This window comes from Accipiter gentilis, chromosome 11 (assembly GCF_929443795.1).
Source record: "Accipiter gentilis chromosome 11, bAccGen1.1, whole genome shotgun sequence".
Classification (NCBI taxonomy): domain Eukaryota; kingdom Metazoa; phylum Chordata; class Aves; order Accipitriformes; family Accipitridae; genus Astur; species Astur gentilis.
The window spans coordinates 6,076,335-6,091,869 of NC_064890.1; positions in this window are offsets into that span (position 1 = coordinate 6,076,335).

The following is a 15,535-nucleotide window of genomic DNA, read 5'->3' on the forward strand; positions in this document are numbered from 1 at the left end:
ATTTATTTTTTAAATGTAGATGAGATTGGAAGAGGTTTAGTTGAATTTATTTCTCTTTATAGCCTATTTTCCTATGCAAGCAAAAGGAGTTCGATTGCATTTTCTTGTCTGTTAGTGCGTTTCACCCCAATAAGCTTCGAGTACACTGGTCACTTTCAACCAAATTTGACAGAAACATTGTCATTTATGAGGGAATTAGATTTGCGTGGATCTCAGCAATCAGGTAGAAGACATAGTGAAGAAAAAGCAGAAAGAGCTCAGCTGATAAGTATTCTGTTTGGCAGCAGCTGTGGGCAATGAGCACATGAAGAGCTCCCAACTAGCCTTAGCCTTACTATCGTCTTCTCGTTAGTCGGGTGTTAACGTGATGGGGATATCCGAGGGACACAGGGCAGAGGTGAGGTGGTTGTTGTTGGAGGCAAGGAAGGAATAAAGAAAAGGTACAATGGGGTCTGTCAGAAAGAAGGTTTCATCAGGTCCACTGCTTACAGAACTACTTTTTTTTTTAATACTAAGAAGCAATTTCCTGCATTTCAGAGTGTCGCTTGGCTAGAGGTGAAGAACAGTACAGCTTATGGGAATACCAAGGTGTGCTAATTATATCATGGCTGATCCACTCTGGCATTAAAATCCCTCCTAGGAGGAATTAACCCTGTGAAGACATTCTTTGATTTAGAGCCAAAAGAATTATAATAACCATAGGTAACAATGCAGCTTGAAAAAAAAAAATATAATAGTTTAAGTAAGTTACTATTTACTAGTAAACAACCTCTTAAAAAAAGAAAAAAGGCAATCATGCAGGAACTCCTGAAGAATAAGCCAAAAGGTAGGACATAAATAGGATTTACCTAACCCCATAATAATTCCCTCTAAATATAACTTTCTTCTGGAACTGCATATAATATCCCCTGGAATAACTGTGATTCTACTCATTCTGAAATTACAAATTCATTACTCAAAGTTGCTATATATGTTGGATGGAAAGCAAAAGTCGTTCCTTGTAAAACCACAAGAAAAGGGGATATCCTGTCTTAGGAAACTACCTTAAACACCAAGGCGCAGACCCTGTCAGGCTGGGATCTTTCACTTGCTCCCATTAAGACAGGTCCATTTTGCCCTGAACAACGAATTAATCCATGAGCATCATCTGGAACCCAGAGGTGCAATGACTTAAGTATGTCATGTTCTGGGCTGAGTATTACAATCATTGAGTTGCTACGCACGAAGAGGTCTTCCCTTTGCCAGCTTCTTCTCCAGCAAAGTTTTATGAATCTAAACTTTCATTTCCCATTTTTTTTGTCTGTTCCACAAACCCAAAATATTTCCTCTGAAGCTGAATAGAAAGTTTCATATGACACTGACTTTTCTTTTAACATTTTGTTTAGGGAAAAACAACAAAACAAATTTCAATCTGGATCAAACCTTCCCCCCACCCCCTAGTTTGACTGTGGAGAGGAATAATCTATTATTTATATCCCTATCCACTGTATACACAGCTGTCTCTCCAGGGAGAAGATGAGACAAAGAACAAACCACCTACAACAGATGTTGCTCATATTCTTTCATGTGCTATGGGAAGGTGTTCAGATTCTGCCATGGTGAAAGAGGCATGGTGAAAGGGACTGGAAATTATAATGGTGTTCTGAGGTGGGGAAATAGTTTATGTAACCATTCTGCCTCTAACAAATCATCCTAGAAGCAATCGCATCAAGGTAAGGAAACCACTGGGGCACAACTCTACATATTACACCTTGCTTCTTGATTGTGCCCCCTCCCTATTTTATACCTGAATAATATTTACTTTGCAAGTTCCTAGATGAATGCTGCACAAACCAGCGACAGGACCCTGCTGTTCATGACACTGTGTCTGAATTCAAATCACAGGGAGTAGAAGCAATGGGGGCCTTAAATTAAGGAATTATCAGAAGACAGTAAGGAAAAATGTTATTTCTCTATGCAGAAGTCAACACAATTGATTAAAGAGAGGGAAATAAAGTAATGTCAGTTAGTGTAAGACAGTAATAGTACCTTGTACATACATCTATGTTCAAATAGTCTTTGAATAACTGCTATTTGCTAATTGGGAACTATATGTGTAACCAAGATGATTCTGTACTTTTCTCTAAATTGAAAGTCTGCTCTTCCTTCAGTACACATTTTCTGTATGTTTTCTTTTAGTAACAGCTAGGAGATTTTTCAGCTGTCCTCATTAGAAAACTCCAGTTTGTCAAAAAATGAAACTGTCTACAGGAAAGGTTAATTTTTTTTCATGAATTCCTATACTGGAATATGTTTGAAAACATTTGACATTTGCTATATAAATATTGTCTGGGTGTTCTCCTGGTTTCAGCAAGGGCAGAGTTAATTTTCTTTCTAGTAACTGGTATAGTGCTATGTTTTGGGTTCAGTATGAGAAGAACGTTGATAACACACTGATGTTTTCAGTTGTTGCTAAATAGTGTTTAGACTAGGTCAAAGATTTTTCAGCTTCTGATGCCCAGCCAGCGAGAAGGCTGGAGGGGCACAAGAGGCTGGAAGGGGACGCAGCCAGGACAGCTGACCCAAACTGGTCAAAGGGGTATTCCAGACCATGTGATGTCATGCCCAGTATATAAACTGGGAGGAGTTGGCCTGGAGGGTACAGATCACTGCTTGGGAACTAACTGGGCATCAGTTGGCGAGTGGCGAGCAATTGCGTTGTGCATCCCTTGGTATGTATATTCCAATCCCTTTTTTATTATTATTGTCATTTTATTATTTTATTATTATCATTATTAGTTTCTTCCTTTCTGTCCTGTTAAACCGTTCTTATCTCAATCCACAAGTTGTATCTTTTTTTTTTTTTTTCCGATTCTCTCCCATCCCACTGGGTGGAGGGGGAGTGAGTGAGTGACTGCGTGGTGCTTAGCTGCTGGCTGGGGTTTAACAATGGCAGGTGTTTGTAAGAAAAGAAAGTTGAAATTATGACCCCCAATGGCTGTGCTAAATTGTGCTAACTTTCAATTTTAAAAATAGTAATGGTTGAAATAAAAGTAAATGTTGAGTATGCTGAAACTTTTAAAAAGAAGTAATTCAGCTGATCCACTGTTAAGTTTCTTGAAAGTAGTTTCAGGTCACATCATCATCATCACAGTTTAGGCCAACTTTGGAGAAGGAAAGTCATTGAAACCCTAAAAATGCTCATATAATTGATATTTTTTTTTTATTTTCAAGGTCAGTGACTACCATGAATAAAGTTGCTTTGAAAAATTTTAAGACAAGGACAGACAAATACCTAGTATCAAACACTAAGAAATTAATTCCTAAATTACTTGAAATAAACTCCATTAAATTACTTAGGGAAAAAAGGAGGAGAAATGGAATAAGCAGCAGAAAAAGTACAACAAACACACCTACAAACATAGATGTAGCATTACAGAAGACAAGGACCCTGGGCCAAAATTTCCTGTTTTTTTCAAAACCATGATGCATAATGCTTGCTAAAAGGAAATTAGTCCCATTTGTGTAAGCATTGCAAAATTCTCTTATAAATAAGACATTTGTCACTGTGCGAAGTGTTTCCTAGGTGTTACCATCAACAGGCTAATTACCAAGCCTGTGGGCCATTCTCTGCGTAGGCAGTTCTTGGAGTCTAAAACACAATTTGGTATTGATTTAAACTATGGAATATGATACCCATAATAAAATGCTGACCATGGAAACAAAGCTTCTCCATGTTCTGGGGCAATGAAAGTGAAGCTACAAGGCAGAACTCACACCAGGAGTAGTATTTGCAAAAATCTGCCTTCGTTTTGAAGATGATGGCCAAATTCAGACTGAATGCATAGGAACAGCCAACCCAGTCCTCAGCAATTCTGACTGTTCCACTCCAAGTGTCTTGTCATTCATTTATTGGTGAAGAACTACAAGAGTATTATAATATATTATTAAATCCATTATGCTGTTACTTTCCTAAGATAAAGTGTTGTCTTTTATTTCTAAGTACCTGTCAGTGCTTAAGTCAGACTCAATCAAAAGACATGGCCATTTTATAAGACACCTGTCCAATTAAGAGAAATTTCTTGGCATTCAGATCTCAGTCTGCTTGAGCCAATAAGCTAACATTTAAATGTTCTGCAAAGTTCATTACTCCACTACTAGACTGTAAAAATAGTGTATGAAAATAGAAATAACATTTCCCCCATAGAACCCGATACATCTGCATAGAATGTTTAAGCAATGTTGCTATGAAATATAATCCTCCTCTTTAACAGGCTCTGCAGCAAAAAAGCAATTCAATATACTTTAAACCAGAATGTTATACACAAAATATAAATCACAAAGGGTCAAGAAAGCTGTTAAAGTGCTATCCTCTTAACCCCTTCTTTTCCTTCCTGTGATTGATCTTGGAAAAGACCATTGAAATGCTGTGCTGGTGTAAACCCACTAAAAAGTTTTAGGTACAGACTACCACTGGGTCCAAGTTCAGCAGGTGCCAAGAAGCATCATCATCTTACCACTTTGTTAAGGTGTTATGTCACTGCTCCACAAAATCATTCAGGCATGTGTGTGTCTTTGAACCTCAGAGGAGCTTCACTGACAGTTGTTGGCTCAGGGCCTGAGTGCACAGTTAGATACAAAATAAGTTTTAGGCACAAGAATGGTGAAGCCCCCCCCCCAAATTTCCCCTTCAGTTTCTATCTAAGCCTGAAGAAGCCTTAACTTTCCATGCTTTCAGGAATTTAGACGTTGCAAGATAAACGCTTCGGGTTATTTTGCAAACTTTAGGTTCTTCAGCAGCATCTGCATGGGACCTCAGATGTCTCACCCAGAGTTTTCTTTCCATGCTGGATGCTTACCTTTGAAATTGGTGATTGTAGACCAGTGTGTCAGCTTTTTATTGCACCTAGCACAAAATATTCATGGTCAGAAAGCTCAACATATAGCGACAGTTTTATTTTATACACCCTTTGCCTGTCTAAATTCAGTTTGTTTTGTTCAGCACAGGGTAATTGTACCCTTGTTAGACTTTCAAGGTCAGTATAGCTATGAGAAAACGCACAGGATTTAGTTTCACGTTCAGCATAATCTGTGATATTTTGACACTGTATTTTTTACCAAGGAAGCCCCAAGGTTTAGTATTTTTATCCAAACATATGTGATTAGATCCAATGTCAGTTGAAGCCAACTGGAGCAAGATCCTCAGAAATATTTAGACATCTACTAGACACCTACGACACTGATGTCTGTGGGAGCCAGGCTCTGGAATATTGAGGACTTGGATGTTGGAACCCTTCTGACCAACTGAGCTCTTGATGGTATTCTCATAAATAGTTCAATAATTCAAGAATTTGCGTTACGAACATAGTCTATATGGGAAAACTGGCTGTAGTCCTGGCTTGACTGGATCAGCTCAACAAATATATGTCACACGTTTCAGAAGTGTGAGAGAAGGTAAAGCTCTAGGAATGGTTTGCAGGCAGGAAATGAAAACGGCTTCTGAGTGGGCTTTTTTTGTCAGCTCTGGGATGAGATTACATATTACAGGCATTTGGGACTCAAAAGTGTCTCGCTAACCATGTCAGCATCAGAAGCTCATGCTTGCTCAATTCCTCCCCCAGACAGAGATTTGATTACCCATCTGTACTCATTTGTCCTCTCAAAAATAGTGCTAGAAAAATGGAAACAAAGTTCTTGGAAGCCCTGGAAAATCGTTGCTGATAAAACTCAGACTACTCATCCTTTGACATAGAATATGAGAGAATTTTAGGTTTTGAAGTTTTATAAGGAGCTTCCTTCAATCATTCCTGAGAATTCATGACTGTGTACTACATTTTCTACCACTCAGTAGAACACTTTCCTCAAGATAAACTAAAACCAGAAACAAAACACCCAGCCCCCACCTCTCCCCAAAAAAAGAAAGAAAAAGTCATTGCATTGTAATATAGTGTTCTTACAGTTTAAATTCCAAGGAACATTCTCAAGAGGTTGTGCAGTTAGAAAATGTCAACATGTTTTTGGTGAATATTATCATTAATTGATGACTCAGTGTGGAAAACTCAGAACAAGTTAGACAAATACTGTGAATTCGGTAAATGATAAAGGCTCAGAGTCTATCTTGCCTTGTTTTGTAAGAATGCATTCCATTTTCATGTTCCTGGGCCCCAGTCTGTCATTTCTGTGGACTCTTGAGTAAAGACACATTACTCTGGAACATGTCCTCTTTTCAGAATCCTGCTACACATGGCTGGCATTTATCTAAATTACTGTAGTGCTGTATGATGTAAATATCTAGTCATCCTCTCCTTATGCAGACTCTAATGGAAAGGCTCTAATGTGCAAATTATATAATCTTGAAAGACATGCCTGAAATAAATCAGATAAATTGTGTCTTGAAAGTGCTTGTTTCCTCTCCATTGATTATGATGGAAGTCACAGTTCCTATGGAGAAGTCCATATCATAAACAGATATGTCACTTGTTTCTCACTTCTAGTGGTTAGAGCATATAAAGGTTTTGGTGGCAGATTTTAAATTCTTGGAAAATGAGATTTCTAAGCAGGGAAGAACACGTTGCCATAAAAAATGTCTGTGCTGGTGAGAGAGAGCAATTAGGGGGATTGTTGTGATCCCAACATTTTGTAAAAGGCATCAAACAAACAACAAAAAAATTCCAGTTCTGTCCTGGATAAATAACAATGGTTTCTACCGGGATAGGAGACAGAAACCAAACACTGAAGCTGTCCAAAGGAATAATATTTGCACATCTATATACACATACCGGTCCGAGGCTCTTGTTACTCTACTAATACCTAAGCAAGGTGCAAGGTTTCTTTTGCATTCCAAATAACAAACTTGCTTAAATAAGCTGTTTGGCTGGTGCCTCCACATTTCCACTTGTTTGCATGCAATACTCATCCTTGAGTCTTTACGAATGGGACAATTCCCATTAGGAGCACTGATAATGGGATTGTGAGCGAGTTACTAGAAGGTGGCAAATACCAGAGTGTATCCATTCATTGCAGTACAGATGTATTTCTGTAGTATTCCCAAACTCTTTTCTTCACATTTCCTCTCTCTAGTGTGAGTCACGATACCAGGCCTCTGCTTTAGCATATCTCACGTATCCCACAAAGAGCTTGTTTTACAAGGTGATGAAGAGTTCTGGAGAAAGGACTCAGACGAGAGCATCCAAGTCCATGTTCTTGTGCAGTGCTGCGGTCTTTCACTTGATCCGTTCATTCCCTCCAGTACGTGTAAACACCTGTATCTCAGTTGCTGCAACTGCTGTTCTCCTCCCTTCCTCTAGCTTCTGAAAGATAAGCAAATAAAAAATAAAATTTGAAGTTATGCAATTCAGGTTTTCCACACAAGCTCTGCTTCTGTGTGGGTGCACAGTGTTCAATGGAGCCATTCTCAAATGGAGATTATATGTGCTACTGCAAGACAAAGAATATATTAATAAGAATATTTGGTTTGCTAGTCAACATTTTAAAAGAATGTTATGCATCTTGCAGTGCTTCAGATTTTTTTTTAACCTTTGAGAAAAATATATTTGAATGCAAGTGAATTTTGCTATGCTCAAAAATCAGGCTTTCCCTGCTGTTATTTCAAAAAAAAGATGAAAATTTTGGATTGATGAAGACCCCTCTATTTTTGCATAAACTGCCCACCTCATATTTTTCTGAACCACAAAGCAAGAGGCACAGCAAGTAGTGGAAAGGACTCAGCTGGTCAAAAGCTTTGCTTTTATGTTAAAATCTGTTTATTCTTGAGGGGCAAAATGTAACAAAAAAGAAAGTGTGTATAAGTATCTAGAACCCTAGTAATTTAGTCTTCAGCAGGTCATGTTGCCACACAGGCTTAAGAGCTAGTTCACACTGTTATTGAATAAAAGCAAAAAGTATAGTTACCATAGCAACAGCCACAACACATGGTACTGCTATTTCCCTCCGAGATTTTAAGGCCCCACACATTTTTTAAGGAAACATGCATTGAAATACATTAGCTGCACTTGTAGGACTTTGTGTCTTTTATTAAAATGTGCTAGATTTGATGTATTCATCAGCAGCTATTTCTGCTGAGCGATTTTAAGGAAGGACAAGAAAGCAGTTGCAAGAGTACTAATAGTTTGTACGTAGATACTATATGGTTTCATTGTCAGTTGTTACTGGCAAGACATATTTTCCTGTCTTCCTGTGTTTGCAAACAGGAAAGAAAATGCGAAACAGTATAAAGTATGTCACATCTCCCAAATCAAACACCATCTCTTGCTCTTTCCCTCCGGAGGGGTGAGTCTAACACATGTAAACACCAGTTGTGTAGGTAAAGTCCTGGACTCCCCTGGATGAATAGTTTCCATGTCTATCCTATCACTTTCCTACTTTCCCATTAACTACCTCAGAATGGGAGAGGGGAGGGTATCTAATATGGGTTATCATATTAATTGAAAATATTTATCAGGGGTAGGAACTTGGAGTTACTTTAGTCGACAATTTACACCTATGTTTCAATGGTTGGTATGGAATAAACTGTACTTATAACCCAGCTATTGCAGTGGACGAGAATATAAAATCTTCTGTCTGTTATCTTGTAAAAAAACTTCCAGCTAATCCTTACTTTTGGAAGAAATTCTAGGGAGATAACCCAAAATGACTTTGTCTTGGCATGCAGGAATTACAGCTGGCAAAGAAGGGTATTATAGAGCCTGGTTCTACTGGTGGCACAGTCTTCTGGAAGAAATGTAAATGCATTTTTTAGAACAGTTCAGACTTCAGAGATCCCTTACTGCTTGCTCGCATACCCATTTTAGTATTCACTGAAATTTTTTACAGTTTCCATTGGCCTACACAAGCATCTTCCTTTAGTTACTACTTGACGAGTCTTTTCTTTTTACTTTTTATGTTAAACCAGTGGTGCTGGATTTTTTTACAGACCTCAGAGAAACCGCCAGTGTTGATGTACACTTCTGTATAGTGAATATTAACTTAGAAAATGCACTAGTTTTTCTTAGTTAAATTTCTGAGTCTCTCAAAAGCAACTCACAAAGGCTGCAGGTTGAATACAGCTGCCCTGAACTATTAAACAGCGTTGCTATAGTCTGTATAATGATTATTGCATTTTACCTCTGCAGCTGATACAAATGTAGCCATATATAGGCATCATATATGTTGATGTATAAATAGAAAATACTATTATTTCATTTTAATAATAACCTAGTGCAGAAGAGAGTTATATAGAGACAGAGTAGCAAATGCCTGAGAAAGCATTTGAGTAAGGTAGATATCATTGACAGTGAGTAATGGTTTCATATAACACAAAATGTCAAAAGAATAATTTACAGATAATATTAGGAAGGGTAAATGAGGAGACAATGGTTCAAAGTGAAAATAAGCTCAGGGTGCAGTGATCCAAAAATTGTATTTGAAGGCTATATAATGCAAATACAAAGCTGGCAGTGCTGCATCCCTTTGAAATAGAGGGAAGTGTGCAGTCTAATTGTTAAATATGGCTCCATTTACTGAACAAAGAATGTTATCAGCAAGACAAGAAGGAAGCTAAGAAGAAAGCACTAGTTTATACTGTGGGTAGTCACCTCTCTACAAATGGGCAGAACAAAGGCTATGGATTTGTACAGTCCCATTTAAATTCTTAGGGATTATCTTGTACAAGGGCCATATCAGTTTTCATATCGTTACATATAAAGCTGAAAATGATTGTTCAGTTGTTCTGCCTACAGTGCCAACAAATAAATTTCCTTTTGCTTGTGAAGGGAGGTGTCTTCTTAATTACATCATCTGTATATCTCTGGACTGTGTAATAGGTTTATTTTTGAGTCATTCAACAGGTGCTTGAAAGCAACACAAAGGTACTGTGAAATAGTTGACGAGATTTAGTACCGAAAGCACTCAGTCAGACCCAGTCAGGGTAGGGAGATAAATTTTGGATCAAAGGACTGTTGGTGGGAAACAGAAGCACTTTTATTTTCACTGGGCTGTAGGACTAGATCACAGAGCCCAGTGACCTGCCAGTTCTGCCATGGATATAGCGTATTACCTGTGACTTTTGTTTGGGACTTTTAGTCTCAGTGTTACACTATAGATATTTTTCTTGATCAACCCACTCACCTTCTCATGTCAGTGTTTGAGCCTGGTTTCAATGTTTTTGCACACAGCTATGTTTCTAGTAAAAATAAACTTCAGGAAGGGATTCATTTTAGACTTTATATAGCGTGAGTGCATTCTGTTAAGATCAGCTCAGGAGTTTCAGTGGATTACAAGGCGAGATCAACACAAAACCTCACATTTTGGGATAGGCTGAGAGAGTAACCTTATTTTAAGGGGTCATACAGAGCACACCTGTTTGCCAAAATCTTGCCATGTACTGTTCTGCCATGGTACACGTACAATAACGTGTTACGTCCCTCTTCGTTTGGTTTCCTTGTTTGTGCAGCCATTAAACCAGCTAGCACAGTTGCGATCCCTTTAACACACAGCTTCTCTCCCAGTATACATACTATGTTTTATTAAAGCCATAATTCATATTTCTAAGTTTCTCTTCTATCATCAGAAGTTGTAACCAAGAACAGAAATTATACACATCAGGAGTTATAAGCGAGGATGGTAATGATATAAGGATGTTGCAACAAATAAAATGTTGTGTAAGTGCAATGCTGCTCCCCATGAGCCTCCATATAACTCCCCCGGCTGCCTGTTGAAGAATCACAGACCGAAAATGCTTCCAGCTACCCAAATGTTTTGGGGATTTGGATCTTTAGAATGAAAGCTTCTGTTTGTGTGTTTTCATGTTCTCACTGGCCATTGTATGTTGCACAAAGATACCAAGGAAGCTGTTTGGTAGGGAAAGATTTGTTGCAGCCTATTTTCTTCAGGTAGTATTGTAGCAGGTCATAGAGATAAAATGGGTTTAATTTTATGGAAATGGTGCAAAAAATGCTTGCATATTTGACCTCAAAATCTTTGTTGCAGAAGTGGATGATCACACATACTTATTTACTCTTTTTCTGCTACTGAAAAATCACTTCCATGAAAAGAGGGAAGAAACATGGAGATATGTGCATTACTATGTAGGTCAACTATTAATTGGTTTCAAAGGGCTTTATTCTTTAAAAGAAATCATCCTTTTATACTTACAGAAGACATTTGTTCCATTTGCAGTATAAATTTGGACACATGCAGTTTCCTTTGTTGTTCTCCAAACCATGATGAGTAAGCAAGCCCATTAAGTCAATGAGCAATATAGTGAGGCCTTTTGCAAAATACTTCAGAAGAAAAAGCAGAAAAATCTCCATAACCACAGGTGAGCAATAAAATAGCTATAAGGCAAAAGTATTGTTTGCAGTATGCCCTTAATCAGTGGCTCTTCTTTTTACATCTCAGTGTGAAATCTCCATATCAGTGAAGTTAGTTTCACAAGAAATAATCAGGGAAACTTTATAAAACCTAAAGGCCACTACAAATTAGATTCTATCTATACCAAATATCCATTAGATACTCACAAATGAACCACTCTCATTTCAAAATACTTTGTCTTTCTGTCAAAACTCTGGCTTGAATGAAAAGCACTTTGTATTATTAAAAAGAACATGGTTTAGTAATACTTCCATTTTACTTAAAACACACAAAGTTGCCTTAAGCGAGGTTGTTTTCTTTTTAGATAAATCTTCTAGAGTAGGATTAGATGGCTAAGGGAATTAATAATTGCTTATGGTAGAAGCTGTCTTCTGTGGATGGCTGGTTTGAATCCAGATTAGCCATGACTGGACAGTGTTATCCTCATTTCAAAATAAAGTGCAGTCATATCTCAAAATGATGCTGCTTGCCTCTGTGTTATTACACAGTACTTGCACCATTATTGTACCATGCTGTAATTCTCATGCCATTGTAAAAGAAATTTATTCCTTTAGCCTGCTGTCCATCATAAGTTTCACAATTTGCTCCTTTTTTTCATACTCTATTTTCTTTTTCAGAGAGCATCAGAATTGTAAGAGGGACTAGGTGACTCCAGGGGTTGATTGTATCATAGCTTCTGTAACCGTTCTTAAATGGGTCAAATTCATAATGAATCAACAATAATCATTACTATCTGCTGACCAGATTTTCTGGTGGCTACCTGGCTACTAGTAATGCTTCTTAAGCATGAAGAAAACGCATGATGTGGCAGGAACATGCCTGGCTGCCTGAGCCTTTTCTATCTATTAAATTCATGAGACAGATCACAAATGACATTATTTCATTGCTCTCACCACCACTGTTTTGCTCCACCAGTGCCCAATATTGCCTGCCAGTTCCTCCAGGAGAAATCTGGAAATGGTTGAGAACAGACTTCCAAGGTAATAAATTAACTTCCCTAGTGCTGTAGCTGGAACAGAAATCCAGACAGGCTCTACTCAGGACGATTGTTGCTACTCCAACACAACAGGAGCCAAGGTGAGAGAAATAAGAAAAGAAATCCCTACCCATGACTTCTGTGGATCCTTTTCCTACTTATAAATATTTGTTGATTGACAACACTATTTTTGTCCAACAGTGCCAAATAGCCACTGCTATACCTATGCCCAGGATATCACTTTATTTTTTTAATGTTCGAGAAAAAAAGCCACTTTTTTTTCCCCAAGAAACTCCACATACAGCTTCTACCTTTTTTAACCCTCTATAAATCGCTAAACTGAACATCTGTTACAGTATTACAACAGCACAGCACTATAGTTGAGATTAAGAATCTGGTTAGATTTATATTCCTTTCAAGTTGAAAAAACACTTGCTAACAGTTGTTACAAGCAGTCATATATGTAAAAGCCACTTGGTGCTGATAGTTATAAAGAAAAGATCAATAAAGCAAGCAGAGCAGTCTTGGCCAGTGCAAAATATCAGAGAGTAAAGTGTAATTTGGCCTTGTAGAACAACATGAGAACTCAGCCTCTTGGAACAATACCTTCCAGAGAGGACACAGGAAATTAAAATTTATATCCCTTTCTATGGGAAAAAGAAAGGGCTTTTTATATGGTGAATTCTATTACCAAGAAGTGTCCAAGATACTGAAAATACCTAAGATTTTGCAAACAGAAAGATCTGACCATAAAACATTTACAAAGTGAAAGCGGGGAAATAACTCAGACATTTGCTTGTTATAGATATTTCTGTTCCATTTCTTTCACAAGCTCCACTTAACCAAGACAAGCAATCCATAGAAGGCAGCTGAGCTAAACGCAGGTAGTGACCAAGCTGACCCAGGAATGCACAAGCAAATTTCCTCAGTTAGGATTCAAGTACTGTTTTGTTTCTATACATGGATTGTAAGTGCCATTTGGGGAAAAAAAAAAAAAGAACTAATTAACACCACTGTATTGTACACCATTAAACCACCAGTCTAGTCAAAGGTACCTATACTTAGAAATGTATTATCATTTCCCACTATTGGTGCGAATATTTTCTTCTATCTCTGTATTTTGTTCTTTATCCTTACCTCCCCTGCTAACCAGGCTCAGATAAAGTATTTTTAAAGTAAACACTTCTATTCAATACCAAGAACTTTTAGCAGAGTGATTTAAAACATTTTAGTTGCCTCATTTACTAACATCACTCAAAAAAACTTTATTTGCAAACATTACTGTGTGACGTATTACTACAGTGAAGTCAGCAAAATGACTCTGAACTGCAGGGTGCTGAAATTCCCTCATCCTCTTCCTTGACTTCTATGGAGCCAGGATTTCCCCCCTTATGTTTATTTCTGAGTGGAACGGAGTTAGAGCCTATAAGCAATTTGCCACTGTGTAGATACTTCTGTAACAAAACTGCAACAATTTCCTATTAAAGGTGGGAGTAACTAAGGGTTAAGAGACAAGTTGTAGCTTATTTTTAAATACAAACAAGTGAGACTTACTCCAATGTTAGTGTACTTTTTTTTTTTTTTTTTTTTTTTTTTTTTTTTTTTTTTTTTGGTTTAACTTAAACGGGTTGAAAAATATTTATCTAATTATGCTGGAACTATTCCACTTAACACTTAGCTAGGTGTGTCTTTGTATGATACAGCGTTCTGAAGGAATACTATGTGTGCAGGCTAGAGAGATGCCCAGTGAAAGCTGGACTAACAAACCTAAATGTGAAAGCTATAGATACAAATTGGTGATCTGGGCACAGAACCCTTGAGAATGACTTCAGTCCATTAATGACCAGAGCATGGATATTTTTTCTTCAAGGTAGCAAGTGAAGCTTTTCTCCAAATTTCAGTAACAGGAGGGACATACTCTACCTGTCATTACAGTATCACCCAATTTGAGGACCAAAAAGTGGTTGGACAAGTACAATCCTTTAACTAATTGCCATCATTTTAATAATTGTCATCATTTAAGTAACTAAAGGACAAAAAGAAAAAAATAATGCAGGTAATACAGTTGTGATAGGTAGTCTGCAGGATTCACTGTCCTCTGTATTTAAATTGAAATTTCTGCAGGGAAGACAGGGCAGGGGCTGTCTCTTCCCACATATGTGCAATGCATGGGAAATTTGAACGTGCACAAGTTAGACCACAAAGAACTACTATTATGCAGTCAACAAAAAAAAAAAACTTTCTAGGAAATACTTTACCATGGCATCTTAAAACATTTTTAACAGTAATCTCTCTGGAGAAAGGCCTGACTTAACCACTGGTCTTCCCCATATTTAGTACCAGGTACTAAAGTGCAAGTACTTGTGTTAAGTAGCATCCTAGTGCAAACTTTTGTAATACCGAGTCTTTTATACCTGGAAGCCAGTACTGCTATAAATGACAAGTCACAGAAGACCAAATGGCTCTTCAACTACGTGTATAGTGTACATACATATGCAAGAATGAGCCACCGTCCCCATAAGCCTTGTAGCTCCTAGACATACAAATCTGCAGTGTAGTTTCTAGACTATAACTGCAGGCAGTATGGAAATTGTACCATGAGAATATCTAGGAAAGCATATGTAAAATACAGAGTGATTGCTGTATTAGAAAGCCCTCAGGTTGGAATCCAGCACAAGAGCTTTATAGGTTTCAGAAATAAAATACCTTAAACGGTGCTAAAAGATACTAACTAAATGTTGGTTTTGCATAGGAAACAGACATTATTTATTAAACATTCGATTTAGAAACTTTTAAAGTAAGTGATAATCAAAGGCTTGTTATTGCTTTATGTCCCAAATAGGTTGGTTTTCTCAACCAGCTTGGTCTGGCTTATGAAAAAAAACAGAAAAAGCATTTCAATAGAGTAAGTTTGTTATCAAAGAAAACACCTCCGAAGAAAAAGGTTGTTTGCTCCTTCTCACTTTTTCGGTGTGAATTTTCTTTAATATTCTACTTCAAAGTAAAGATAATGCCAGAGCAGTACAGTGATTGAGGTCTAGTATGGGGTGTGAGGTGGGATTGCTTCCGTTGTAACCCTATTTCTGTGCCTCTATTCGTCACACTTCGGCTGCATGATCTGCTTGAATTCTAAGCTTTGGGGACACGGTGGTTTTCCTACTATAGCTAGTATTTATCTGGCATAATGGGGACCTTTAAAGCCTTTTAGTG